The sequence below is a fragment of the Helicoverpa zea genome, chromosome 26 (assembly GCF_022581195.2).
Source record: "Helicoverpa zea isolate HzStark_Cry1AcR chromosome 26, ilHelZeax1.1, whole genome shotgun sequence".
Lineage (NCBI taxonomy): Eukaryota > Metazoa > Arthropoda > Insecta > Lepidoptera > Noctuidae > Helicoverpa > Helicoverpa zea.
In genome coordinates this window covers 8,714,463-8,742,139 of record NC_061477.1, presented here as the reverse complement: position 1 = coordinate 8,742,139, position 27,677 = coordinate 8,714,463, and the positions used below count along the sequence as shown (strand labels likewise).

Here is a 27,677-nt window from a genome sequence, read left to right as displayed (position 1 = left end):
TTTTACATGTTTTAAAACTTTTTTTTTTACTTTATATAGGTTCTGTACAAGTCTAGCTAAAACTGGAAATGGTGAACTTACATAATCTATAACCACGTTTAAACGTAAATGCAGTATTTCTTATATAGTAATTTAATTTCTGTCTCTTTATTGAACGTCATCAAGCTATGATTACATTTACAGGAAAATCAATCACACTTTTCATAGAATTCGAAGAACAGAAATACATTTTCCATATTCCATGGAATTCAAGCCGTAGTAAGCTACCAATCATAGTTCCTATAGCTTTGTTTAATTACTTTTACTTCACAAATCGTGCCAAAACCAAAACATAGTTCTTCAAACAAACCAAATTATTGCCACAAGAAAAAACTAATAATATTTGATATTCGATTTTAAATCTTAAGCTTATGTCATAAGATGTCAATTTCTTTGACAAGTGTAATCCGAATAGGCATAAAAGAGCTTTTAATTGAATATTAGCGTGTCAAGAACCATTAGTAACAGTTAATTGGCCCTCCCTGATAATGATTTACTGAGTATAGTTTTTGTCAAAGGACTTGCAACTATAAACTCCACACAATAGAGTTTAGTTTCGTTTAACAAAACTAATTTGTCAGATTGCTGTTTAAGAAATAAATTCGAATTTCGAATGTCAATTCTTCATTTAGTTTTTATTGTTTGACTGTGTTAGACTAATTTGATCTTTGAGCTTGGTTAATAAGGTTGAAATTTATTTATGTTAATTGTTTCAGGTACTTATCCATTGTTTTGAAGTCTGAACTGAAAAATGGGCAACAACCGATTGAGTTTTCGTAATAACGAGGTGAGTTTGAAAATGGTATTTCGTGAAAGTATTGAAAAACTCGCTAGACGGAAATGAAGTATTTTTACAGATTCCAACTACTGAACAATAAACTACTATTTGAGTCACGTATAAAAATGGAGGTTCTCTAATTCGCTAACTCAATCATCACGAAATTTCTGAAACTACGATACCTACTTATTTTTGCATGATTATGACTAGATTTTTCGAAATTAAATCCTTAAAAAAGTAAAAATTTACGACAATTGTAAGTAATGTACCTAGCCCTTGAATGTTTTAATAGATTAAATACATACATGCGTAATAAAGTCTCATTCATGCTTGATACAAGGTGAAACCAAACGAAAATGACTGCAATGTGAATGGTTGAAAATATCATTTTTTTTTTATTCTATTGAGACTGAAGTATGAACCATGATTTATCTATTGGAAAACCTAGCTGTTGCAAATATTCTTTAAATAGAATAAGAAGCAATAAGTCATGTAAAAGTATTGAAGTAAGAACTTCATACATCCGAAAATCTCAAGACGCCAAGAAACAGACCCACTAAGGGATTGTTCACACCAAACGTATTGTCCGCCGCTGACTGTGAGTATACTCACTGTCTGCCCCAGTGTGAACGTCGACTCAATCTGCAGTACCCGTACTCACCAAGCCGACAATAAGCTATAGCGTACGATGCGCTACATGTGTGAACAAAAGAATAGGCTGGTGTAGGTTCACACTAGATGCGTACGCTGAGCGGCTGACTATTCTACACATAAAAGAGCTCAGTATTTGAACCCCCCAATCTTCATACATAACAGATGCTATGTCTTCCCAAGCGCATCTTCGTAAGTTTCTATCACTAAATTCTTCTGAATTCGCATTCCAAATACATTCTCTAGAATGTACTTCTGCAATAAACTTCGCGGCGGAGCGGCGCTATTCGGCAACTGCGTCCGCGTAGCCAATCCGCGTCCGCCGTGCATAGTCGCGTAGTAAAATAATCGGCCACTGAGAGTCAGCGACAACAGACGACGTAATAGCGTATAGTCGGTTCGGTGTGAACGACAATTTCAATATATATGGAAAAGCAATAAACTGCGTAACGCGCGCTCACAGTCAGCGGCCGACAATACGTTTGGTCTGAACGATGCCTAAATCATTACTTCCAATACAATACAAAATAAAGTTGGAAACAAACTTGTATCAAAAGTTCTGTACTTACCATTCATTGTAGTACAAAAGGTGCTCAGTAGGGACCCACACATCATAGAAAAACCGGCCAAGTGCGAGTTGGAATTCGAAGGGTTCCATACCAGAGCAAAAATGAGCAAAAAAATCACGTTTGTTGTATGGGAGCCCCCCAAATATTTATTTTGTTCTAGTTTTCAGTTTTCATTTGTTGTTATTGCGGCAACAGAAATACATCTGTTACAGCCTTTTTATCGTCCCACTGCTGGGCTGCGGCCTCCTCTCACACGGAGGATTGAGCATTAATCACCACGCTTGCTCAATGCGGGTTGGTAATTTATTTTTATTTAGAAATACATTATCTGCGAAAATTTCAACTTCTTAACTAACACGGTTCATGAGATGGCTGTATCTCATGAACCGTGTGGTGACGGACGGACGGACTGAGGAGCGAAAATAATAGGGTCCCGTTTTACACTTTGGGTACGGAACCCTTAAAATCAGCCATAAGTTGTAGATAAGGAGGTTTTTCTCAGAACTTACAATGTTCGTGATATATTAGTTTAGTTTTCAATGTTGGCCAGTGGGTCGACCGAAAGGTAATTCGTAAAGTTTGAGAAACATTGTATTTTGGTATTCGTAAATGGAGTTGTTGATAATATCTCTAAATATAATTGTGTGGGAATAAAGTCAGTTTGTATTTATTCAAAACGATCATAAGGCCTTTTATTGTAAACAACTTGAATAAAGAGAAAAATCTAATAGATAGCCAAAGTTTCTTTTTCATGCACAAGACATGAATTATTATTTGTTTAATAAAATATACAATAGTTAAGTACTTGATATTCATAATACTTTTCGCAAAAACTTACACTTCAGAGACATAGAGTTATTTTTGCTACCAATCTTACTACATTTTAAAGCAATCGAAATTGACAAAACCGAGCATTTGTGTATGCGTAACAAAATCCGCTAGAGTGAAAGCGCTTTTAGAATAAATACATAAAATAACGACCACACACCAAAAATCACTTCAAAAGTAAACAATAATCATAATTATCATCAAGTTATATTTACTAGCCTACACTAGCAGCGAATGAACCAAGCAAACCTAATTAATCTTAATCAATGTAATTACACAACAGTATAGATTATTGCTTCAATGTGAATTCAATAGATAACATGCTATCAATGGACTGTCACGGAGTAAGGAAAGATCAGCGGAGATGCCATAATACAGGTAGGTCAGGCGCCTTCTTCTAGGTCAAAGACATACGGTGACTATGTCATGGTAATTACGAGTGAACTAACGAGGTGTTTGGGTTTTTTGAGACATTACACGTTAAACTGTAGGTCCCGGCTGTCACTGAACATCTTTGGCTGTCGTTACGGTTAGTCAGAAGCCAGTAAGTCTGACACAAGTCTAACCAAGGGGTATTGGGTTGCCCGGGTAACTGGCTTGAGGGGGTCAGATAGGACAGTCGCTCCATGCAAAGCATCGGTACTCAGCTACATGCGGTTAGACTGGAAGGCTCGGAGGATGATGATGGGTTTTTTGAGACATCTATCAACGATTTATAACATTACAAAATGGTCGGGCCAAAAAAACACGTGATGATGATGATGATGATGTCCTCCCAGACGTGTCCGTCGACGGCGACACCCTGTCAATTCCCGGCAATCTGTCTTCGCTCATGGGCCCGGTAGTGACTTGCGAAACCGAATTTGTTTTTAAAAACTCGGTCACATGATGCACAGTAGAGCTCTCCGTTTGCATTAAAGGTATAATTATACGTCGGTTTAGGACGAGTTTTACGGGCCAGGCGTTTACCATCAAGGTCTTCAAGACGATGGGACTCGAAGTTTTCTAGTCCTTGATGAATTGCCTTACGCCACTCAGATCTTTGGCTGGCTAGGTCCTCCCATGAGTTCGGGGATAAACCGGTCGATTTTAAGTGGCGCTTTAATACATCCCTGTAACGTAAATATTGTCCTCCAGCTTGTCGTTTACCCAAACTGATTTCCGAATAGAAAATAGTTTTCGGCAACCTGGAGGACTCCATGCGTACCAGGTGACCGCACCAGCGCAGCTGACCTTTCATCAGAAGGCACTCCATGCCCGCCAAGCCCGTCCGTCGAAGAACATCCGTATTGGGAACCCGATCTTGCCAACGTATACGGAGTATTGCTCGGAGACACTTCATGTGGAAAGTGTCAAGGCGTTTAAAAAAACACGTAGGTAACACTCGTCCTCCCCTCATCCGCATTTTGACGCGCTACTTTCTTAGGAGATGTTTCGTTATGGCACCTCCGCTAGTCATTTTGTTCTCCATGATATCTGTCTATACGTAAGTACTAGTCGTGTGCATCAATTTGATGTCGTGTCTGCATGAATTAGTATATAGTCTATTGTTTCGGTGGTCTAGTAGTCATGTAGTACAACTACTAAGCATGAAGTCTTTTTCTGAAGGAAAATCATCAAATGACCCCTCCCGCTGTGGGTTGGCAGTGTGAGGGAGTGTCAGTCTCTTACTGACTAAAACCCATCATGTTCCTTCGTAGGCCTTTTATGTATCAGGGCCGCGGTAACTCTCGCGAACAATCCCGCAGCCCATGCATGAGGTCTCGGTTTCGATTTCCGAGTTTGCCGAAATCGCTTTCTGAGCTTTATGAAACTTTATCAAAGTAGCGGAGTCTGAAAGTTGGTCATATACTTGTGAAATAATTTTTCAAAATGATTGAGTAATTCCTTGAGATTAGCCATTCAAGTAAGAAAACTTTTCAGTATATAATATTTTAGCATACGTGGTACAGGGTCCTTCTTTCGTGGGGTTTCTTTTAATATGAGTTTCTCACGGAAACTAACAAGATATCCTGCTATTTAAAAACTACAGTCTATTTAAAAACAAATAACCTCACTATTACAAAACCCAAAACCAGACAAACTGACAAACATTAATTGTTCAGCACGACTGAAGCCTGAAACTACAGACAAACAGGCATTTATCTTAATCTCCGCAGTTATTCCTGAAGTTCACAGTTAACCAGAATCAATATGTTTGAGCTGTAACTGACTATCGATATGAAACGGGAAATGACGAGGGTGAGGCTTGAAGATTTGGTAGTTGTGTACGTCAAAGCTTTTTGGTCTTTAATTTTAATTGTCGAAATTACACTAATATTGATAATAACACTAAAAATAATGGGGGTGTTTGTTAGATGTTCATGCAAAAACTGCTGAATAAATTTTGATGAAAGTTAAGCTTATCATGTTATGCAGATAATATGCAAGTTATATTACTGTCAAATATCATCAAAATCTATTCTGTATTTTTTTGCGTAAAAGAGTAATAAATGTACATACAGACATCCCTTAACACTTTCGCATCTATAAAATGTAAGATTATTGGATTGAAGAGGTATATGAGGTACAAACTGATGTTAAAAATCTTTTACACATCTCAATTCTTAAAACTCAGTCTCGAAGTATTTAGAATTAACCATACTTTCCAAATAGGTTCTCACAAAACTTTTTTCCCTAACAACCTCTAACTTTAGCACTAGTTTAACCAATATGTCTGACTGGCAGTCAAATATCAGCGCTTTGACGTGATCTGACGAGGGTCTGACTATCCTCGGGACGCCATCTTGGATATAATCAAATATAAGGCTTTTCTTAAGGAAATGTGTTTGGATAGCTGTTACTTTATATTTTTTGGCATTTTATTCAAAAATGTTTCGGTATTTTTGACAGATTTTTATTATAAATAAATGTGTCTACCACCTTTTTGGGTTTTACATGTAAGATTATACTTACATACTTGTATACTACTTATTTACTTTTTTGTACAGGTCTATCTACATAGTTTTATGTCTACCAGAATTTGTGAATCTTAGTTTAGTAGTGATAGTAGGTAGGTATCTTTACTTGCTTTATTATGCACTTATCTGTTTTTCTTGTGTTGGAATATACGCACGATGTACGTATAATACCTCCTTTACAAATATCCAAGATTATATAAAGCATACCTACTTCAATCATTCGTCAAACATTCAATCATTCAATGTTCACTTTAATCGTACGTTCTTACATTCGAAATATAACAGTCGTTCAGGATACATGTGTTTTCTTTGTCTCACCTGCACCCATATCCAACAGGTTATGGGCCCAGGCCGTTTTCTGTAGTTAAAAGTAATACAACAAAATTTTTAAATTCAGTGAAAGAGTGTAAATTAAAATTGCATTAACAATGAACAAAATATCACATCTTATGACGGTGTTATTTCTGCGTTGCTAGGTGATAAGCAACTCAATATGGTTTCTGTGAAGACTACGCCTACTACTAGATTACGACTCGATCATGAATTGTATAATAATAATGAGACCCACATGAGACCCACACTCAAAATAAAAATGATTAGTGCTCTCGCTGTGGCGGCATATTGGGCTGACAAAGTGTAGTCTCACTATAAGACATGTCATCGACACGAAAGAAGAAGAATAAAAATAATTATCAACCCGGAAATTCAATGCATATAATATCAAAAAAAAAAAAAAAAATGTATTGTGATCATTGCGGACGTCGGAATAATTTCAAAAAGGACTGCCGTTACTTAAAGGGACTGCAGCAAAATAATCAATGGGTGAACTTCAAAAGTCTGCCAATAACATTGAATACTGCAACAATGACCAGGACGGTTTCATTTTTATGATTTCATAATGTAAATTGTCTGCTAATTATGCAGAAAATAATACTGTTTATTTTCTTTTAGATTCTGGTGTGACAGATCATGATGACATATATCATATTAAAAAAAAAATAAAAAAATAAAAGATTGACAATGTAAAAAGGTTTTAACCTCGTACGTCGAATTATCCACACCATTGAAGATCGGTGTTGCTAGGAAAGGAGTTTCAATCCTGGAGTTTGGTAAAGGGTAAATTGAGGTAACAACATAAATTCAAGGATCAATTGATGACGTTTTATATTCACCGGAGGTACGTTATAATATGCCAAAAGACTGGTATGTCGGTAATTTTTTTTTAACATTTATGGTAAAAATAATAAATGTTTTATGACAGGTGAGAACATCAATCACTAATGTTTTTTTTTAGTATTACTTTTAAACAGTAATAATTCTCTGAGTAATTTAAATTTTGTTGAAGAGAATCACCAAGACTGTGTAAAAGAGTATAAATAATACGGCATAGTACTCACTTAAATAAACAGAAAAATCAAATGTTCAAATATGGAGTTGATGAAAATAATGTTTTTATTTGATAATTCTGATGAATTATGTGAACCTTGCATATTTGGTAAAAACCATGTACTGTAGATGATAAGAACTATTTTGCTACGTTTATAGACAATTTTATACATTACAGTGCAATATCACACTGTTATATATTTGATGTACCTACGCTAAGTCAGAAGTGCTGACATGTTTTCAAGATTTTGTTGCTAAAAGTGAAAATTTATTTAACCATAAAGTAAACTAATTTATATTGCGATAGTGGGCGAGAATATCTTTCTAATGAATTTAAAGATTATTATTGTGTTTGTAAGGAATAACTTAGGTACTGTTTAACAGTATCGAATAGCCACAACAAAATGGTGTCGAGGAGCGTATGAATCGTACGTTAACCGAAATGGCTCGACCATTGGTTACAAGTGCGGAATTGTATAAAATATTCTGGGATGAAGCTATTAAGCTATTAAGCTATTAATATACATATTTAACAAATAGACTACCCACAAAAGCGCTCGCCAATAATAAAACACCATACGAAACATGACACAATCAATACCGAAAATACGAAACCGAAAATAAGTCATTCAAGACATTTAAAATAATGATGATGATTCGGTTCAACATGTTCATGATAAAACTAAAGCCTCGAAATTTGACGAAAAGTCATTTAAAGCCATATTAGTTGGTTACGACCAAAATGGTTACAAACTATTTACCTAATACAGAAAATAACCAATTCCCTATTGCGAGGGATGTTGATTTGATGAAAGAAAGTGCTTGCGGCACTAATAACCGCGTAGACAAGCACTGCCACAATCATCTGTCCAAGATGCTCTGTGGCCAATGATGATGATGATTTGATGAGTTGTATTTCTATAATACCTGTTCAAATTCCCGCCTAAATTAACAAGCACGATAACGACGATAAATCGGCAAAGTTAATAGGCAACAAACACAAACATAATCATTCCCCTGATAATAGCTCAGAAGCTGGACCTTCATCTAGCAAACTGAGACGTAATACAAATAATTCTCAAAGTACCCCAATAGATTATAAAAGGATTGATGACCCATTTTTGCTTATCGCTCACAACTGTTCAATCACTACCATGCACCTATTGTGACATTTTTAGTGGGGATGATTCTAGTATACATATGTTGAAAACCACAAAAAGTGAAATAGAGTCTAATCATAGAAATAATACTTGGACTCTCATAGCAAGACCTAAAAATTTTAACATAAAAAGCTCAAATTGGGTATGTACAATTAAAAATAACGAGTTGGGTAAACCTACATGGTATAAAGCCCGATTAGTAGCTCGTGGTGTCACTCAACAATGCTTACAAGATTATAACGAAACGTTGACTCCAGTAGCTCAAATATAATCTTTCCAATTTATTTTAACTCTTGCAAATCAGTTTGATTTACATGCCCATCTTATGGATGTAAAAACCGCCGTTTAGAAAGGCATTCTCAAGGAAGATATCTATATGGAAGTGCCTTATGTACGCAATGCGCATGCAATGCTTAGTACATGACCAAATATTTGTGCTGCTATAGGTATTATAAGTCAGTATCAAAGTAAAATTAATGAAGTTATGGAAGTGGTTAAAACATCTTTTGAGATACATAAAAGGAACTCTTAAATTAAAGCTCACCTATGTGAAATGTGATTACAAACAACTGATGGCAGGGTATGCAGATTCTGATTGGTTGAGGCGACGTTATTGACCGCATAAGTACAACAGATCACATATTTAAAGTGTTTGATAATTGTACAATTTCGTGGAATACACGGAAACAAAATAGTCGCCGGTTCCTCAACAGAAGCTGAATATATGCTTATTTGAAGCTATAAGAGAAGCTATTTGGATAAAATCATTATAACATAGTTCTATTCTGATAAAACAGACAATGATGATATATGAAGTTAATAACAGTTGTATTAGCATCGCTAATAATCCTACAAATCACAAACGATATTGTGACGAATTTAGTTAAGTTTTTATGTGTTGATTTGTGTGATGTGATGTGTTATTTATGTGTTTTTAGTTTAGTTTAGAATTAATAAGAACCCATCTGCCGCATTAGGCACGTCCTGTAAGGGTAGATGTAAGGTTGTATATGTAAATAAATAAGTAAATGTAATAACAAAATACCAGACAACCAGGCAACAGTCTGGAACTGAATGACATGAGGTTTAAAACTCATATATAAAAAAGCCACACTTTTTAAGAAAGCATATTATAAGTTGGAACATTAAGTTCAAGATAAAAATGCTTAGAAATGTGGTGGTCCTGCTCCATAGGACATAACAATATCTAATTAATAACCAAATTAAAATTTTACCAGCTAGTAAAATTGTATTTTTCCTTTGACTATTTGTCTGGTGACAAAATATGTACATATAAAAGTATTAATTAATGTAAAATATGTGAATGTTTATACTTATTACAAGATAAGTTACAAAGTACATTAAAAGATTCATATCATGTTTAATAATTATTCTTATAAATGGTATTTGACTCATGCATTTTCGTGAAACATGATTTGAAGCATGAAGCATTTTAATGGTAATTTAATTCTCATATGTTTTTGTTTGTGATTCTACATGACCTTCGCATGCTGTTATTGTATGTATCAATACATATAAACTGTAATACCATACTAAGTATTTAAAAAAAAAAAAAAAAAAAAAAAAAAAGTAACCATGGAGTTACTTGCCTGTTCTTCTCCATAGGAAGCTACTGTTGGAATGAGCAACTAGAATCAAACTTATTTATGTTTTTAATTTTCATAAGTGCTTGTTATGGTCTAAATGAAGTAAATGTTTTGACTTTGACTTATGATGCAAAGTTTTTAGAATTAAGTTGAACTTAATGTAAATTTTTGAATAATTTCAGTTCAATGATTTTATTTAGAATGCTATTATGTTTATAATCTAAGCTGTTGATCAAAGTTATTGTAATTTGATATGCAGCAGGTACTATTTATGACTGTATAAAGTGTATGTAAATATTGCATATTGTCCTATACTGCAATGTACAAATTGTATTGTATACTTTATATATCAAACAATGTTTAAGGTTCTTCTAACCTACAGACAGACATGTGTTGCTGGGGAGTTTGTTGCGCCACTTCTTCTTCCCAGTAAAAACACATAGGAAGTGGTGAAAGGTGGGCGTTTTGGGGACTGTCTTTTATAAATTCCTGACGTTCAAAAGGTGCTGTTTTGCAGCCAAGTTTGGGTAAACGATTTTTGACTTATGATTGTATAAAATGCTTGTACATTTGAGGGGGGCTGTTGGAATATACGCACGATGTACGTATAATACCTCCTTTACAAATATCCAAGATTATATAAAGCATACCTACTTCAATCATTCGTCAAACATTCAATCATTCAATGTTCACTTTAATCGTACGTTCTTACATTCGAAATATAACAGTCGTTCAGGATACATGTGTTTTCTTTGTCTCACCTGCACCCATATCCAACATCTTGCTTATGTTTTCGGCAATTTACAAATATTTCACGATATTAAGACCAGTTATGTACGAAACAATACATGTAAAACAAAATGGCCGTGTATTCAGGTAATAAAGAATGTGATGCGCATTCATCCAGCTCACTGAGCCTCAGAACAACTCAATCAAAATAAATCCGGCCGTACACTCGCGGACATAATAACAGCACAGCACGTAACTCCTCAATTATTTACAAATTACATCGCACGATACACATTAAAACACAATAGTTTCCAATTAAGCATTTTTGGTGCAACTTCGCATTCCCAGTTTTTAATTAACGATTGAATTATATATCGCTTAATTCGAATACTTCGGTGTGTACTTTCGTTTGGCCGAATCTGTAATTTGTGACTTTTGTCCCAAATTAATAGTGCTGTATTTGCGTCGCTCTCGATTCGATAAGCACTTTAATAATAAATCTAGTGATGTGGTTAATATCGATATGTGCGTGTTGATAATGTGCAATTATAGTGTGCGTTGTATGAATATTATTGTTCAGTGTTCGTTCATTTATTCATAGTTGGGTAAATTTTATCGACCATCCTCGTTTACATCAAACTGTTTGGTGCTGTTTCAAATTTCGGCTGGCAATTAATTAAATGGCTTCTCATTATTTATGAAATACTAGATGATTTACATTAAACATACATACTGAATACAATGCTTATTTTTTATTATTACATAGACAATTTTTCTAACATATTTAAATTTGATCCAAAGCATAACTTAAACTTTAGGCATAAAACATCTTTAGGCATGAATTAGTCCTCACGGAATATGACCAAATAGTTAAGTTCAGACAGCTTACAACTTTTCTTACTTCTACAATTGATTGATTAATACTACTACTTTTCCTAATTTTAGGAAAGTTTTCATGCACGCTAATGATTATTTTCATGACTGAACAAATATACTAATAACAAATTCTCATTTTTAAGTACTCATATTACTTGTTTGTACGTAACCTATCTCTGAAACTACTAAACCGATTTGATAAAATCTTTCACCATTTTTAAGCTACACTATCCAGCTATGACAGAGACTATATTTTATCCAGGTACGCGAAGTAGTTTCCACGGTACATATGTAACACTGACAGAAACAGCTAGTTATTTATAACTAGTAGATTTTTCAACTACCAGGCACCCAGAAGATCATAAGAGCTTGTAAATCTGACCCCTCATCTAACTGAAAACGAAAGCTCCGCCGTCAGTAATGACTCGGCTAATTGTATTAGCTTGCCCCCCGGCGTTACTCGCGTCCAATGGACGCTGATCCGTTTGATACTAGTGGAAGTCGAACTTGGATGTGTTATCTAGACACACGGCAGTGTGTCCGCCAAGTTCGAGCAAAAAAAGCGACACACCGGCCGTGGGTTATATTACACGAACCATTTCGGGCCAAATTCGACCCCCCTATAACTCAAAATCTATTTTATTTACACATTTCAAATTTCTAGTATCTGTTGAGACCCCCTCACTTATCTAAAATACAAAATTTCATTAATATACCTATTGTAGGTCTTGAGATATTGACGTCAGAAAATCGCTATTTTTACTATACACTCACTGACTGACTCACTGATTCACTGACTCACTCATCAAAAACCTAGACCACTTCCAATGGTCGTATTGACTTGAAATTTGGCATGGAGGTAGGTCTTTATGTCAAGGTAAAGGGAAAAATCTGAAAATGGCCAAGTGTGAGTCGGTTTCAAAATAATGAAGGTGTAAAATACCCAGTGTAAATTTATACCCCTAAGGAACTAAAACGAACTAAATTTATCTATATTTATATAATATATCTTCGAATGGTCGTACCGATCTGAAATTCGTTACAAAGGTTTGTATTTAGTCAAAGTAAAAATCTGAAAACGGCCAAGTGTGAGTCACTTTCGAAAATAACGAATGTGTAACTTTGATCCACGAACATAATATATGATAACATGTCTTGTCAGTCAGTTGGTAAATCTAGTCCATTTAGTTAATCTAGTTCATTTCTTTGTAAGAAGCATAGTGCATATTCAAAAATCTGAAAGATAGTATAAATGAGACATTTCCTTAACTAACTTAATAATAAGAAAAAAATAAAATAAACAACCTTACAAAAATAAATGAAATCCCACCCAAAACAAAAATGTGAAAGGCTGCCAAGTTCGATAATATGGAAATCCTTCGCCTATAAAAGAAGTGAGATCTGAATAAGTACCAAGTTCCATACACATACCTCATTTAAAAATAGTTACTTTTTAATAATGTTACTTGGCAAGTTTTAATAGAAAATTAAATACTTGATTCATTGCGTTTAGTAGGTTTATAAGAAGGTGTGTGAAAACTTGCCAAGTAACATCATTAAAAAGTAACTATTTTTAACTGAGGTATGTGTATGGAACTTGGTACTTATTCAGATCTCACTTCTTTTATAGGCGAAGGATTTCCATATTATCGAACTTGGCAGCCTTTCACATTTTTATTTTGGGTGGGTCTATATTTTTCGAGAGTTTTAATCGATTTGGATGTCAATTCTGTTAAGCTACTTTGTCTGAGAATCGAGGGAACCCGTCCAGCACCTGAAGAAAAGAGCTAAACTTTATCCTTAACGGTTCAACAGTTTTGCATGAAAGCAACCTTTACGCAAACCTTTTTCTCCATAAAAAATATTAAATCTTCCTCAATTGTTATTTTCCACTTGTACTGTTCACTTACACTACTGTGCATTTAGAAAGAAGACTGCGTAATTATAATAATCCTAATTGTGTTTCTCTGAGGTTAAAACCTGATTGATGGACTGAAAACTATTCTTACACTCACCAACTTTATATTATATCTAAACTCTAAACCCCCAACCATTCCATTAAAAGTCTACCACTAAACAGCTAAACTTATCATCTTCAAAAATATAACTCGCTGGAAACAATTCGAGAACCCTTAATACCGCCATCTGTTGAGGAAAAAGAAAGAAATAAATTAGTCTAGAAATTAAATAATGCAATTAGGCGAAGGGAGGGAGTGGCCTTTTTTATTTTTGCGAGAATTACAGGCTCTGGAGTGGACGGCTGGATTTCAGGACCGTTTCACATGATAGGCGAGGGGATTTTTTTGAAAGATATCGTGTGTTGGGATAAATATTCACCCTCTTATTATAAAACGCGGTATCAAATAAGTATCGGCTTTTGTACTACCTTTAATCCACCTTTAAGTACGACCTTGAAAAAACGTTATTACAAAACGCAGTTTATCGCAAGTCCTATTACTATCTGTAGTACAAAAGATAAACCATCGAGCCCCCTAGTTTAACTGCAGTACTTAGTCGACAAACGTCAAATTCCGACATTATTTACTTTTGAGGTTATTTGTTTTGTGATGAAAAAAACGAAAGTGGATATAAATATGTGTGATTTGGAATACTTGGATGTGTTAGAATACTATTGAGAGTGTCCGGGGACCCAACAGAATGCGTCATCGACAAAATCTCTTCAAATTACCTGACGACAATTTTCGATATAAATATCGATTTACGTTTTTCGAAATAATAGTCAATTGAATGCATGATGATAATCCAGGATGATCCTATGATGCTCAACTGGGCTCGCCATAAAGTAAGTAGCCTTTACAGTGCAAGTAGGTTGCCAAAACATCCTAATTAATTGTATAAGAGTCAAAGTTTTTATTATGGATGTTTGTTTATGTTCCACGCATAAACTACCACATAGATTTTGATGAAACTCCGAAAATATATCAGATTATCATACAGTCTATTGTTTATTTACAGATTCAAGACTATTTTGGCGTTTTGCATGCCGTATCTCTGCCAGTAATATGCAATGTTTGTAAAAGACTGGAAGCTTGCTAAAATGTAGAAAAATGCCTAGATGAGAAAGGGAACAAGATTGTGTGATGAAGAACAGTGTCCAACATGTATCAGTGCATTTGACTGTATAAATAGACATCGGAATAAAATATAATTTTCTACTTTTATGTTGTTTCAAATGTTTCATTTTCTTTTGGTAATATAATGCACACGATATTCTGTGTGTAAGTTATTGTGCACTTAATTTTGAAGAGGTCCTAATTAGATGCACAACGTCTTATTTAATCATTTAAATCGGGATGAAAATAATCCAAATTATTTCTAACCTAAAAACAAAACATAACTCGGAAACGCGCGCTGACGTTCCGTTATACGCGCAAATTCGATAGTTGTTTAAAAGAGAATAATTGGATCATATGTATATCGTTAAAAGATACTAGAAATATAAAATTACCTTTAAATAATAAAAAGTAATATTTTCAACTGCAGAGATATTTTTTTTATTATCATAGTTATTTATTTTTCATCAAAATAGACTTAACAAAATAATGTAAAAAGGAACTGCGCATAGAATTCGGAACGATTGAACGAATGATTTAAATATTTGTTGCTTATAATCTGTGGATATTATTTGAACCATAGACAAATCGAAGTACTAAACAGTCTTCTCTTAGTCTACGTTTTGTAATAAGGATGTGAAGACTATCGTAAGTACCGTAACAAACCAAGACGTCTTCAGTCGGGTTTAAACCACTACTTGCGGCAGTTTTTATAATAAGAGGGTCAAGGTTCAAGTAATAGTGATGGGTAACTTTTAAAAGTATTGGTTGGTGTGTGGAGATTGTGTGATTTAAAATATAATTCAGTTTCGCTGACTGCAGTTTATATTGCTATGAAAATCCGTTTTCAGAAAGTATTCAGTTGTAAATAAAAGGAACATATTTTATACGTGAAATATAAAATAGGTATTTCGAAAATAAAAATGTGTTAAAGTTATTCTTGGAAATCTGAAATTAATGCTTTGTGTAACAACAAATTAATAAAATCTATATCCTATATCGGTCGCTTTTAATGAGAAAAGCTTATTTAAGTACTATAAAGTGTCGCTAAAAGGTTCGAAACCATGTCAGAAGTAGTAGAAAATATCAGAAGTACCTAGAATGCTCACAAAAACGAATATTTGAATCACCCCGCGATAGTTTTTCAAGAAAACTGACATAGTAGTCGGAACTTCGGCAATAACCCGGCAGAATTTAGTAGCACCCCATCAATTTGGAGGTTCGTGCTAACACCACCTCATTCTACGTGGCCGGGTTATATATTGGTGTTGGGAATTTTTTTGAACGGTTTTGTGGAAAAAAATAAAACACTGACGGTTGTAGTACAGTGAGGTGAATGGTGGTCTATCTGAGGTAAATCAGTCTGTTCGACTATGGCCGACTATTTAAGCGTTTTATACAGAAAAAAACTATTTTACAGTCTTCATTTATGTATTGTGCAGGTAGCACTAGACATACTGCTAGTCAGTATTATTTCGAAGTTCATAAAAGTAAAAACATTATAAAGATTCCAATTATGTTAGGGTTTGCTTCCAATTAAAACGGATGCATCTGAGTACCAGGTTGCCACATGGCGCGACTGCCTATCTGACCTCCTCAACCAAGCTACCTACATAGACAACTCGATATCCCTTCATAATACTGGTTATTTAAATGACAGCCTATCAATTTAAAACCTTCCAAAATCATATCTATCAGAACATTAAAGTAAAATTAACCTCTGTCTACACACCGTCATCTATTCCACGTTTACATAAAATCAAACAATTTAGTTAAACCACTTCACTATACGTACTAGTTAAAACTAATTTAGTATCGGATAGCCGGCAACACTTGATTTATGCTGCCGAGGGCGTTCTCCGGAACTACTGTCATTACTCACTGGAGGATCGGTTTTTATGCTAACCGAACCCTGAGTGATTACCTAGCGAGAGGAAGATGTATGGTAACTATTGATTGTAGGAGGGATTTATTTTTAATTAATTTGTTGTTTAAAATCTTTTGAATAGCTGTTTGTAGTGTTTTTGAAATATGCTGTCTTCTTTTCTACATATCATGAGCAGGATATTTGCAAGAAGACATGCTGCATAAAATTATGATAAGGGCAGGAGGATAATAATGATTATGGAAAGAATGTAGTTCTAGCATAAAGAATATTCTACATATACGTATTTGCACATAAATTTCTTGTTACTAAGCCCACAACAAAACATGTAAGTGAAATTACATCTTAGGTAACCATTTGTGAAAAATTACTGTAATTACTGTAATAATTTCAAACCAATCAGATAGATATTATGACCACTTTTAACCTCAAAACAGTAACAAAACAAGCAATTAATTAATCATTACATTGCCATCATTTTGAAAGGCCACCAATGATTTAAAAGCATCACTCGTGTGATAATTTAAATTATACAGTGTCATGTGAAACGGTGCGCAACGGATTGTAATAGGGCTGTCACGCGTCTGAAATTCTGGCTTAGTGATATACCACCCGGTCTGACCGTTATCAGACTGTTTAGTTTCAGTAAGGCTTACAATACCAGTGTTAGAATTAGTGTGCGGAAATTTCTGGATGTGGAGGATTTGAAACGCTGTCAATTATGTCTAGTAATTAACGCTGTTTAGGGTCTATTAATTTTGTCTATTTTGGGATATGTTGATAAGGTTGTATATCTTATGATATTCCTGCATCTATTGATTAGAAACATACTCAATTTGCGTCCACATACTTGGCATCAAAAGACGCCCAAACCAATAAATTGCACCAACAAATTACCCCGTAAATAAACTCCACTCTCTTAAAAAATAAAACTAATAACACTAGTCCCCCATTCTACCCCCAAAGTCCCCAAAAGCTGTCAGCCCTGAACTCGGCCGTATAAAGGGCAGTGATTTGTAGCCTCGGAACGTTGTACATCAAAGTTCCGAACACCAGAACACCTGGATTTGCGACTCCCCCGGGGGATAAACTATAGTTTTGCTCGTTTTTTGGGGGTGATCGATGGGGGAGTTGGGGATGAATGGGTGACAGGTTAGGATTTTAGGTGAACTAACCTTGGCCTGGAGTTTTTGATGATTTATTGGTGCGTTAAGCTGTCGTGGGAAATATTCTGTACTGTATTGCAGTTTGTAGGTCGAAGTTATTGATTGAAAGAACTAACTTTTTTAGTGGTATGATTTTGTATTTCTAAAATTACTTACCTAAAAGGGTATTATATTTTTGGTACAGATATTTATTTATATCGCTCTTAAGAGGAGGCAGTGGGCGGTAAAACGTCTGTTACCATTATTCATACATATTTATTCAAATATTTTTTCGACTCTTATCCGAGACGTTGGAACAAAAATAACCTTAACATGGACTTTATCTTTACTAATAATAGAGTAAAAAGAAAACATTTTTTTATTTGTTTCTACCTTAAAGGCTTCAAAGTACCGAACTGATTTAGTAAAATTTTCCCCTATTGTCACATTTTATCCAGGTTCGGAAAAAAGTTCCCCGAAAACGCAGGTAAAAACCTATAAAATACATACTCCATACAAAAATGAATATTTTACCTATGTAAATAAGTGGCAGACCTTTGGGGTCCCTTGGCAAAACTATTAATTACACATTAGTAGGTTTGTTTGTTCGCTCATATTGTAGTTAAGTAAATAAGTAAATAAATAGCAAGTGCCTAATGAGAGCGGGTGATGGCACACTGTTGGGAAAAATGGTGAATTAATGGTTATTGAGTTTTTGTTCTATTAACAACTAGCCTTTTTCCCGTGGTTTCACCCGCGTCCCGTGAATCTACTGCCCGTACCGAAATAAAATATACATATGTAGCCTATGCCATTGGGGAAGAGTGTCAATCTACAGAGAAAGAATTTTAAAAATCGGCGCAGTAGTTTCTGACTTTATCCATTACAAACAAACAAACAACAATATTTTATAAGAAACTCACAAACTCATTTTAGAATTTATCATATTAGGTTTACCTTTTATATCTTTTCATATTTTGATATGTGATTACCAAACTGAAAAGCTTTCAGAGTTTTCTCAAAAACGCCTTAAGGCCGCATTGGTGTTGGCGTAGGTTGAAATTAAAATTAGGTATTTGCCATAAAAATATACCAATGTGAAATTCTTTTCAAATGTTTTTTTTTCTGAAAACAAAAAAGCTGGTTTTGAAGTTTGAAATATATTCGATATATGTATTTAAATTCTAGCAAAAAAAAAACAAAATTCAAAGAACAGTACAGTCAATTAAATTAAAAGGTGAACAATTCAAAGCAACATATTGGTTCCTAGAAAGGTTTTTCAAATAAAAACTGCTGTGTTTCTATATTCCTTTTAAAAGCAAAAACTAGGCACGCCATTTTAAAACAATTCTTGAACTTTAGAGTTTTTAAAATGTCTGCAACAGAGTGTTTCAACGTATTTTTTTATTATTTTTTAGTGTTTCAAAACACAATTTTCCTCTTAATAAAACTTTTTGAAAAACTTCGTCTTTGTCGAAGGGAAAATTGGGACGCAAAAAATTTTAGTTTTCTAAATTAATACTGAGATTTTTTGTGGTAAAAAATAAATAAAACCCTTTTAAACTTTGAACTGTAATACTTATAATAGAAAACACTGTGATTTCTATTTATAAGTGTTTCAAAAAAGACAATATGCTTAAATAAATTAATCCCGAAATCAATAAGTTCATAACTAAAAGTAAATTATACTTAAGTACCTCTATCTCAGTTTTCACATTAAACGAGATATTTTTTATATCCACCTATGCCAAATAACCCTATAAACCAGATCTTAAAAGTACACACACACACAAACTCACAAACAAACACAAACCGTCCCAATAAACAAACACAAATAGGTACAGTCAACGACAAATGTGATTGTCCACAAAAAACAATTGATGACAACTGTACTATGAATAAAATTCGGCGATAACACTTGCGTGCTCGGCCGTACGTGAATGTCAAATGTTACGCGACTGGATTAAATGCTGCTTTGAATATTCGTTATTTTTGTTTTTATTTTTTTGTTATGTAATGTAGGTACTGAAAATTAGTAGTGGCCTAGACTGTAAACAACCAACCTCTCAAGTATGAGTGCGTTAGTTAGATTCCAGGTCAGGCAAGTACCAATGCAACTTTTCTAAGTTTGTATGTACTTTCTACATCATACATATACATCTTGAACACCAATGACTGTGTTTCGGAAGGCACGTTAAACTATAGGTATCGGCTGTCATTTTAACATCTTTGGCAGTCGTTACGGGTAGAAGTCAGTAAGTCTGACGGCCAGCCTTATCAATTGGTATTGTGTTGCCCGGGTACCTAACTGTGTTGAGGTCAGATAGGGCAGTCGCTCCTTGTAAAATACTGGTAATCAGCTACATTGGATTATACTGGAAGTCGACTCCAACATAGGAAAAAGGCTCGGAAGATGATGATGGTGATATAATGTACTAGCTTGTGCCCGCGGTTTCACTCGCGATTAACTAAAATTACTTCGTGATACCCGATAAAAAGTAGCAAATAATAATTTCAAGGAAATAGAGACAGGAAAAGATACCTATCTCACCTCAGCCTGGACATTTGTCAAACAAAAAAACTTTTACGATTATGACAGCTCACCATATTTTTTACCCCTTACAAGATGACATGTACAAATGATACCCCATTTTGTCCCCAAATCCTTACAATTTCCCCCCTTTACCTTGTAAAGCTTGAAGGTACGACATGTCGCATGGAGAACAAAATGACTAGCGGAGGTGCCATTACGGAAAATCGCCTGAAAAAAGTAGAACGCCAAAATGCGGGTGTTCGGGGGACGAGGAACGTTACTGTCTCTGCCCTTATAATACGCCTTCTTTGGACCCGCCAATTTTACGTAATACCAAAAATCGGTGACAGATGTCTTAAAGAACAAGAACTCGTAGTTAATTCACTCGTAACTGATCGTTTTGGTCATGCCCACCGTAAGAATTTGACCTAGAAGAAGGCGCCTGACCTACCTGCGTAATGGCATCTCCGCTCATCTTTCCTTACTATGTGACCTGTCCCCACAACCCCCCACAATAACATATAACTTGTTTATGTTAATTTTAAAATGTTCACTACCGGCTCGAACTAGTTAAAACCAGTCTGAACCAGTTTCAACCGCCGTAGGGTTGCCGCTGTTATGTAAAATAATATTAGATTTTAATTTAGTTTGTATAATGAGTTCATTATGAGTTGCTAACTGTTATTTTATGTGTAAAAATAATAGTTCTGTGTTTTTGTTAATGAGTTAGTTATTATAAAAGCAAGTGGGTCACATTACATAGTCTAATTAAAGTTATTCTAGTTATGCAGACCTTTTCACGAGTATTCACGGTTTTCTTTATATTTATTACTTTTAGGCATAGGGTCCTTTGCTTTTAAAATCCTTTCATCAATGCTATAATTGAATCTAACTCGTTTAAGCCATAAAAACAAAAGGATACAGAATGGAGAAGCAAAATAAACTCAATAACATTTTGTACACCATTTAGATGGAATATGACGAACATCAATACATATTTAATCACACATGGGTAAATTTTAAGTAATTATAATAACCCATTGAAACGGAAAGTGAAAAGTTTCAAATTAAATTGAAAATAGTTGTGGCAACCCTGAGCGAGTTTTATTGATGAAAAGTTATGGCAATAGCGGCGTGAAACAATGTATTTTCCTAGTATTATTATTACGTACATTAACTAGCTATTTCTAAGTTATGCATAAGCTTACATTTCTACATTATACTAGAATTTACCTAGATTCTACTTGCACACATCTGCCTAGATTTTTACTACATAGGAATCGGTTTTCAGACATAAAGTAGCTTATGTATTATGTTGGTGTATACGCTATGTTGCTGTAAAATTTCATCAAACTTCGTTCAGTACTTTTTGAGTGAAAGTGTGACCAACATATACACATACAAATTTTCAGTGTGGTGATGTGGTAGGCGCTTCAAAATAGTATTATCATGAAGTTTTTTTCCGAAACGATTAATATTAATATTCACGTGTTTTACGAAAATGGGATTTCCAAAAATCATTTAGATCATAGATTTCCTAGAACACTCTGAATAATGAATTTAAGTTATATCTCATAATTTACACATAATGTTTTAATGTAATCTTCTTCTTCTTCTTCTTTCGTGTCGATGACATGTCATATATTGAGACTTACACTATGTCAGCCCAATATGCCGCCACAGCGAGAACACGGCCGGATGCGCTCATTAAGTCCTCCCGCGAGCAAGTTTCAGGGCACAGTGGACATGCGATTAGGTGGGACATTGTCTGCACTGCAGCCCCGCACTCGCACCCAAGATCCGTCCCGCCCGCGAAGCCCCACCTGGATCGATTATCTTTGCTCCGGCCGACCTGTGTTCGGAGTCTGTTTAAAGACTGCCAGACTCTTCTCGGGAGATCGTGTCCAGGAGGGAGCCGCTCCAAGAGCGGGACAAACGGAACTCCTCGATCGCCAAAGATCCCGTCTGGCTCGAGAGGCCTCACCATCGACAGGAGCAACGGTTTTGTAGAAACCCCTGCGGCTTTTAAGCCGTTGTGGCACAGGGGTGTAATAGTGCATGGGGTGTCGTTGGTCAGTTTCGAGTTTGGCTCTCTCGATGCCAGAAGCTACGCTTCTGCGAACATCTGGTGGAGCAATGCCGGCCAGTGCGTGCAGCATTTGTAACGGGGTCGGCTTGAGGCAGCCAGTTACAAGCCGACCAATGTAATAATTAAACTGCTCATTATTTATTAAAATTAATAAATCACTTTGTTTGTAGGTATGATTGTTTGTGACGCCATTTGCTAAATTTTTAGTTAGGTACTCGTAAACAATAAACTTTACTAGACTTATACCTGATAAGTCCTTATACATAATATATTAAGTTTACTTATATCTATATTATCATAAGAATAAGTGAAGTTTGTGAAGTTGCCGATTCGTTGAGGGTATCACATACATGCCTACCTATATCTGGTTTTTTATCAGGAATCTTTCAGTATTAGATAGCCTATTTACAGAGACCGCTTTTTATTAGCGCCCTACGAAACAGGAATTACACACGGGAATTACATCCCGAAACCGGATAAAAAGTACAGCTAGTTTAGAGACTGACAATGGATGACCATTGTCAGTATAGCAGCTGTATAAAAACACTTAAATCTTTTCAGTAGTTACACGAACAGTAGTTACTTTCGCATTCATAATATTAGTAAATATTAATCAGAATGTTATAAATTCGTGGCACATACTCAGAATTAGCCACGTATCGTCCCGGGTCAATGCGCATTCATTTCCACTTAATTGACTATGAAAAATATCATAAAAGAGTTTTTTTTTGGGAAATGGCAGATAAAGGCATTTCCACACAGTATGAAATAATCTCTTCTGAGTATGAGAAAGGTAGATTGGTATATGTAGCAAAAGCAGTGCTTACATTTTTTTGCAAAAATAGCTACCTGATGTTGTTACCAATCTACTGTTGTTAGCTAAACATGGAGTATGTTTTATAATTAAAGAAATGCTATATGAAGGAAATGTAATTCTGTTAAATTGTATCCATTTTTTAACCTGCAACGTTAAGTTAGTTATTTATCAAAGCTTTTATAAAAGGTTACTTTTACTAACAACGAGTTAGTACGGAAAACATTTTTGGCTGTGAGTATCTATGTAGTAGAATATTCTAAACACACAATGCATCAATTTAGCACTAACACACAGACAGACAGACATGTAACAGGTTACATTACACCCTCCGGGAATGGAACCTAAAATACGTCACTCCACGTAATGCCTTTAGTGCGCTGTCTAAACTATCAATGGCGCATTTATCCACAGAGTAGGTACATGAGAATAGACAGTACTGCCGTACTATAGGTGTAGGGCTGTTCACTTAGACCTATTCTATAGTATATTACTAGCTGGGACCGTTATTTCATCAACGTTCCGCACTCCTAAAAAATAGAAATGCTGTTGTTCTGTTGTATATGTTATGCCAAGTTTCATCGAAACACATTCAGTAGTTCTTACGTGGGAGTTTAATAGACAATCATATGATATTCCGACAAGTGACTACATAATATTACGTTTACCAAGCTGAAGAGTTTGTTCGTCAAAACGTGCTTAACTCAGGAATTACTGTCCCTATTTAGTGACAGTGAGTGCTAGTTAGAAAGTAGAAACAAGTTTTTGCCGACACAATCTTCTATTATTTTGTAGGTTTAACATAAATGTCTCTAAAAAGTTTTGTCGCAACGTATGTGATAAATTGAAATACGCCTTTGTGTACCGTTTTCACAAAAAGCAGCTTTACCTATTTGGTCAACACTGAATATGAAGAAAGGAATTTTTTCCAAGTTTCTGAAATTCCCAGAGACACTAGCTCAAACTAGGACAAATCCTCGTGAACTAGTATAAATGGCAGCCCTGCGAGGATCTAGTTGGAAACTGTCGGAAAGCTAAATGACTATCGATTGCTGTTAAATCGCTTTATACTACCTGCAGCGAGAGTGCAGTCTTTAACCAGATGAGAGCCGGTTTCGACTATTTTCTTTACATTTAAGAGGTCTATAAGGTAAAGTCATCGTTAGCCTCATTATTGCTTCACTATGGCATATACCTCTACTCAAAATATACTAAAGAAGGAGCTTTAGTTATGCAATACGTTGCTCAATGCGGATTGATGATTTCGCACACCATAGTTCAGGTTTCCCGTAGGTGCTTTTCGTCTTCCTTACTTAGATATTGGTTTTCAAATGAGATAATGGAATCGATCTTGCAGAATCGTACTAAAGAGGCTGGTGTTTTAACTACTATTCCACCACGACACTTTATTAAAAAGACGTTTGCTGTATCTTGCACACAATTCCCTCTAAAAGAGATATTATTTCTTAAAACTATACTGAACTAGTATTATCCGTTTTATCTTCAAGCATAGCTACTTTTCCATAAAAACTAGGTACCTAATCCTTTATCGAATCTAAAATATTATTCCGAGTAAAATCTCAAGTTTTTATAAGAAAACACCTCGAGAGCTTCCTTCAAAACTAGGAACGAACAAAATCTGCGAGAGAACACAATATAACGATATTACCCACTGCAGCGGAGCGAATTACCAACCCACGCCTTCAATCCATACAAAAACCACCCTTATTCTTTCTAACCTAAGTCGCAAAATCCTCTACACCCAACAACAGAAATGGAAAATACGAAATTAGACTCTACATGTATAGTTTTAAAATTCAATTTTCAATAAAAGCAATTCCACTTCTGTTATGAAAAGGCAATGATTTTCCGATTGTGAGCCGTATCGTTAGTGCATTAGGGTGCAATATGATTTGTCTTGAATTAAATGTTTGTATTTCGCTGGTAGAATTCGGATACATTCACTTACCTTACACTAAATGTTATTCAATTTGAGTGTTTTTAAAGGATTTGAGTGTGAAAATGTAAGAGTATCTGGTCTTTATGAACGGTTAAAGGCTTTATAATATTTGGTTACATGCAGTTTTAAGTTACACGTTTTATGGTTTTAAGGCGATTACACGAGTATGTTACTCAATCTATGAAATTGGTTTCTTTGGAAAATTGGTCTTTTCTTTTATTATAGAAACTCTTATTTGATATCTTTTTGAATTTACCTAATAAGAATGTACACTAATAATAGAAGTTTTTTTTGTATGTTTGTTTGTACCTCAAAAAACTCCAAAACTACGGAACTGATTAAAAAAACACAGTTGAAATTTTGTCATTTTATACCAAAGCGACTGAAACCGCGGGAAAACGACTAGTTAAAAATATGTTACTAAACCGAACACCATTATCTTCCTATAACATCGTTAACATCTAAGCTAGCTCCTTCAATAAAGCTAGTCTTCGCATTTTTTCCCATGCACCATAACCCAAGCCTATCTTATATCCAGCATGTGGTATCTTCCAGGTCACCCACCAACATAACCTGAGCTTCCTTGCTTCCCCTTCACCCATCAAACTCTTCGAGACAAAGGGTCCTTTAGAAAGAAGACGAGGGTCTAATTAAAATGGTTTGTGAAACCCGATAGGTGAAGCCTTAAGAATTGATAGCATCCACTTGGGTGGGATGTGAATGGTACTTTTATTTTTTGTTTTTTGAGAAACATTGCCATGTGGTGTAAATCTGGTGTTATTGAGTTTTTAATTGCCAAATGTTGTGTGTTTGATTGCCTTTGTAATAGTTATGTATTGATGTAATTTAAAATCCCACCCAAAACAAAAATGTGAAAGGCTGCCAAGTTCGATAATATGGGAATGCTTCGCCTATAAAAGAAGTGAGATCTGAATAAGTACCAAGTTTCATACACATACCTCAGTTAAAAATAGTTACTTTTTAATAATGTTGCTTGGCAAGTTTTCACACACCTTGTTATAAACCTACTAAACGCAATGAATCAAGTATATAATTTTCTATTAAAACTTGCCAAGTAACATCATTAAAAAGTAACTATTTTTAACTGAGGTATGTGTATGAAACTTGGTACTTATTCAGATCTCACTTCTTTTATAGGCGAAGCATTCCCATATTATCGAACTTGGCAGCCTTTCACATTTTTGTTTTGGGTGGGATTTCATTTATTTTTGTAAGGTTGTTTATTTTATTTTTTTCTTATGATTAAGTCAGTTAAGGAAATGTCTCATTTATACTATCTTTCAGATTTTTTAATATGCACTATGCTTCTTACAAAGAAATGAACTAGATTAACTAAATGGACTAGATTTACCAACTGACTGACATGACATGTTATCATATATTATGTTCGTGGATCAAAGTTACACATTCGTTATTTTCGAAAGTGACTCACACTTGGCCGTTTTCAGATTTTTACTTTACTTTGACTAAATACAAACCTTTGTAACGAATTTCAGATCGGTACGTCCATTCGAAGATATATTATATAAATATAGATAAATTTAGTTCGTTTTAGTTCCTTAGGGGTATCCTAAATTTACACCGGGTATAAAACACCTTCATTATTTTGAAACCGACTCACACTTGGCCATTTTCAGATTTTTCCCTTTACCTTGACATAAAGACCTACCTCCATGCCAAATTTCAAGTCAATACGACCATTGGAAGTGGTCTAGGTTTTTGATGAGTGAGTCAGTCAGTCAGTCAGTGAGTGTATAGTAGCGTATAAAATAGCGATTTTCTGACGTCAATATCTCAAGACCTACAATAGGTATCTTAACGAAATTTTGTATTTTAGATAAGTGAGGGGGTCTTAACAGATACTAGAAATTTGATATGCGTAAATAAAATAGATTTTGAGTTATAGGGGGGTCGAATTTGGCCCGAAATGGTTCGTGTAATATAACCCACGGCCGGTGTGTCGCTTTTTTTGCTCGAACTTGGCGGACACACTGCTGTGTGTCTAGATGCATTGTATCATTTGAAGTACTTAATGTTACAAAGTTTTGAGATACGAGAGAAAACGAAAAGGGAAGAGGCTTGATTAGAAAAGTTATTTCAATAGATCATACAGGAGTTATGAATTATCTTAAAGTTATTAACATGAGTAAGCACCTTTTACACAAATTTCTTAACATGATCCTTGCATGATGTAAAGGAATCGAATCGAGAATACTATTTTAAATATAATATGAATAAAAAGATGTGAGAAGAACTAAAATCCCCACTACATTAATCCACAATTTACAAAAACACATACACATAGTACGAGTAATTACGATATCACAAAAACTGTTTCCCATAGTCCGGGGTTCGAAGCCGGCGGTGGCAAGCGGAGCGTAGCAGTATATTAATATTAACGTGCCCGTGGGAACAACTGTACTCAGTCAAGTGGTTCTTTACTACGAATAGTGCTTTCCGTATAGGGTTTAAAGCTTTTAGATGTGGTGGTCTTTTGTCTAATTTGAACTAGGAATTACTTCACGTACTAGGACTAAAAAGTTGCCTATAAGACTTCTTGCATAATGTGCTGT

General features: G+C 34.9%; 1 protein-coding gene across 5 annotated transcripts in view; it reads left to right on the top strand.

Moving 5' to 3' along the window:
• LOC124642905 (hemicentin-1) overlaps nucleotides 1-27,677 on the top strand; it is a 470,700-nt gene that overhangs the window by 139,452 nt on the left and 303,571 nt on the right. The gene's annotated exons all lie outside the window — the stretch shown is intronic.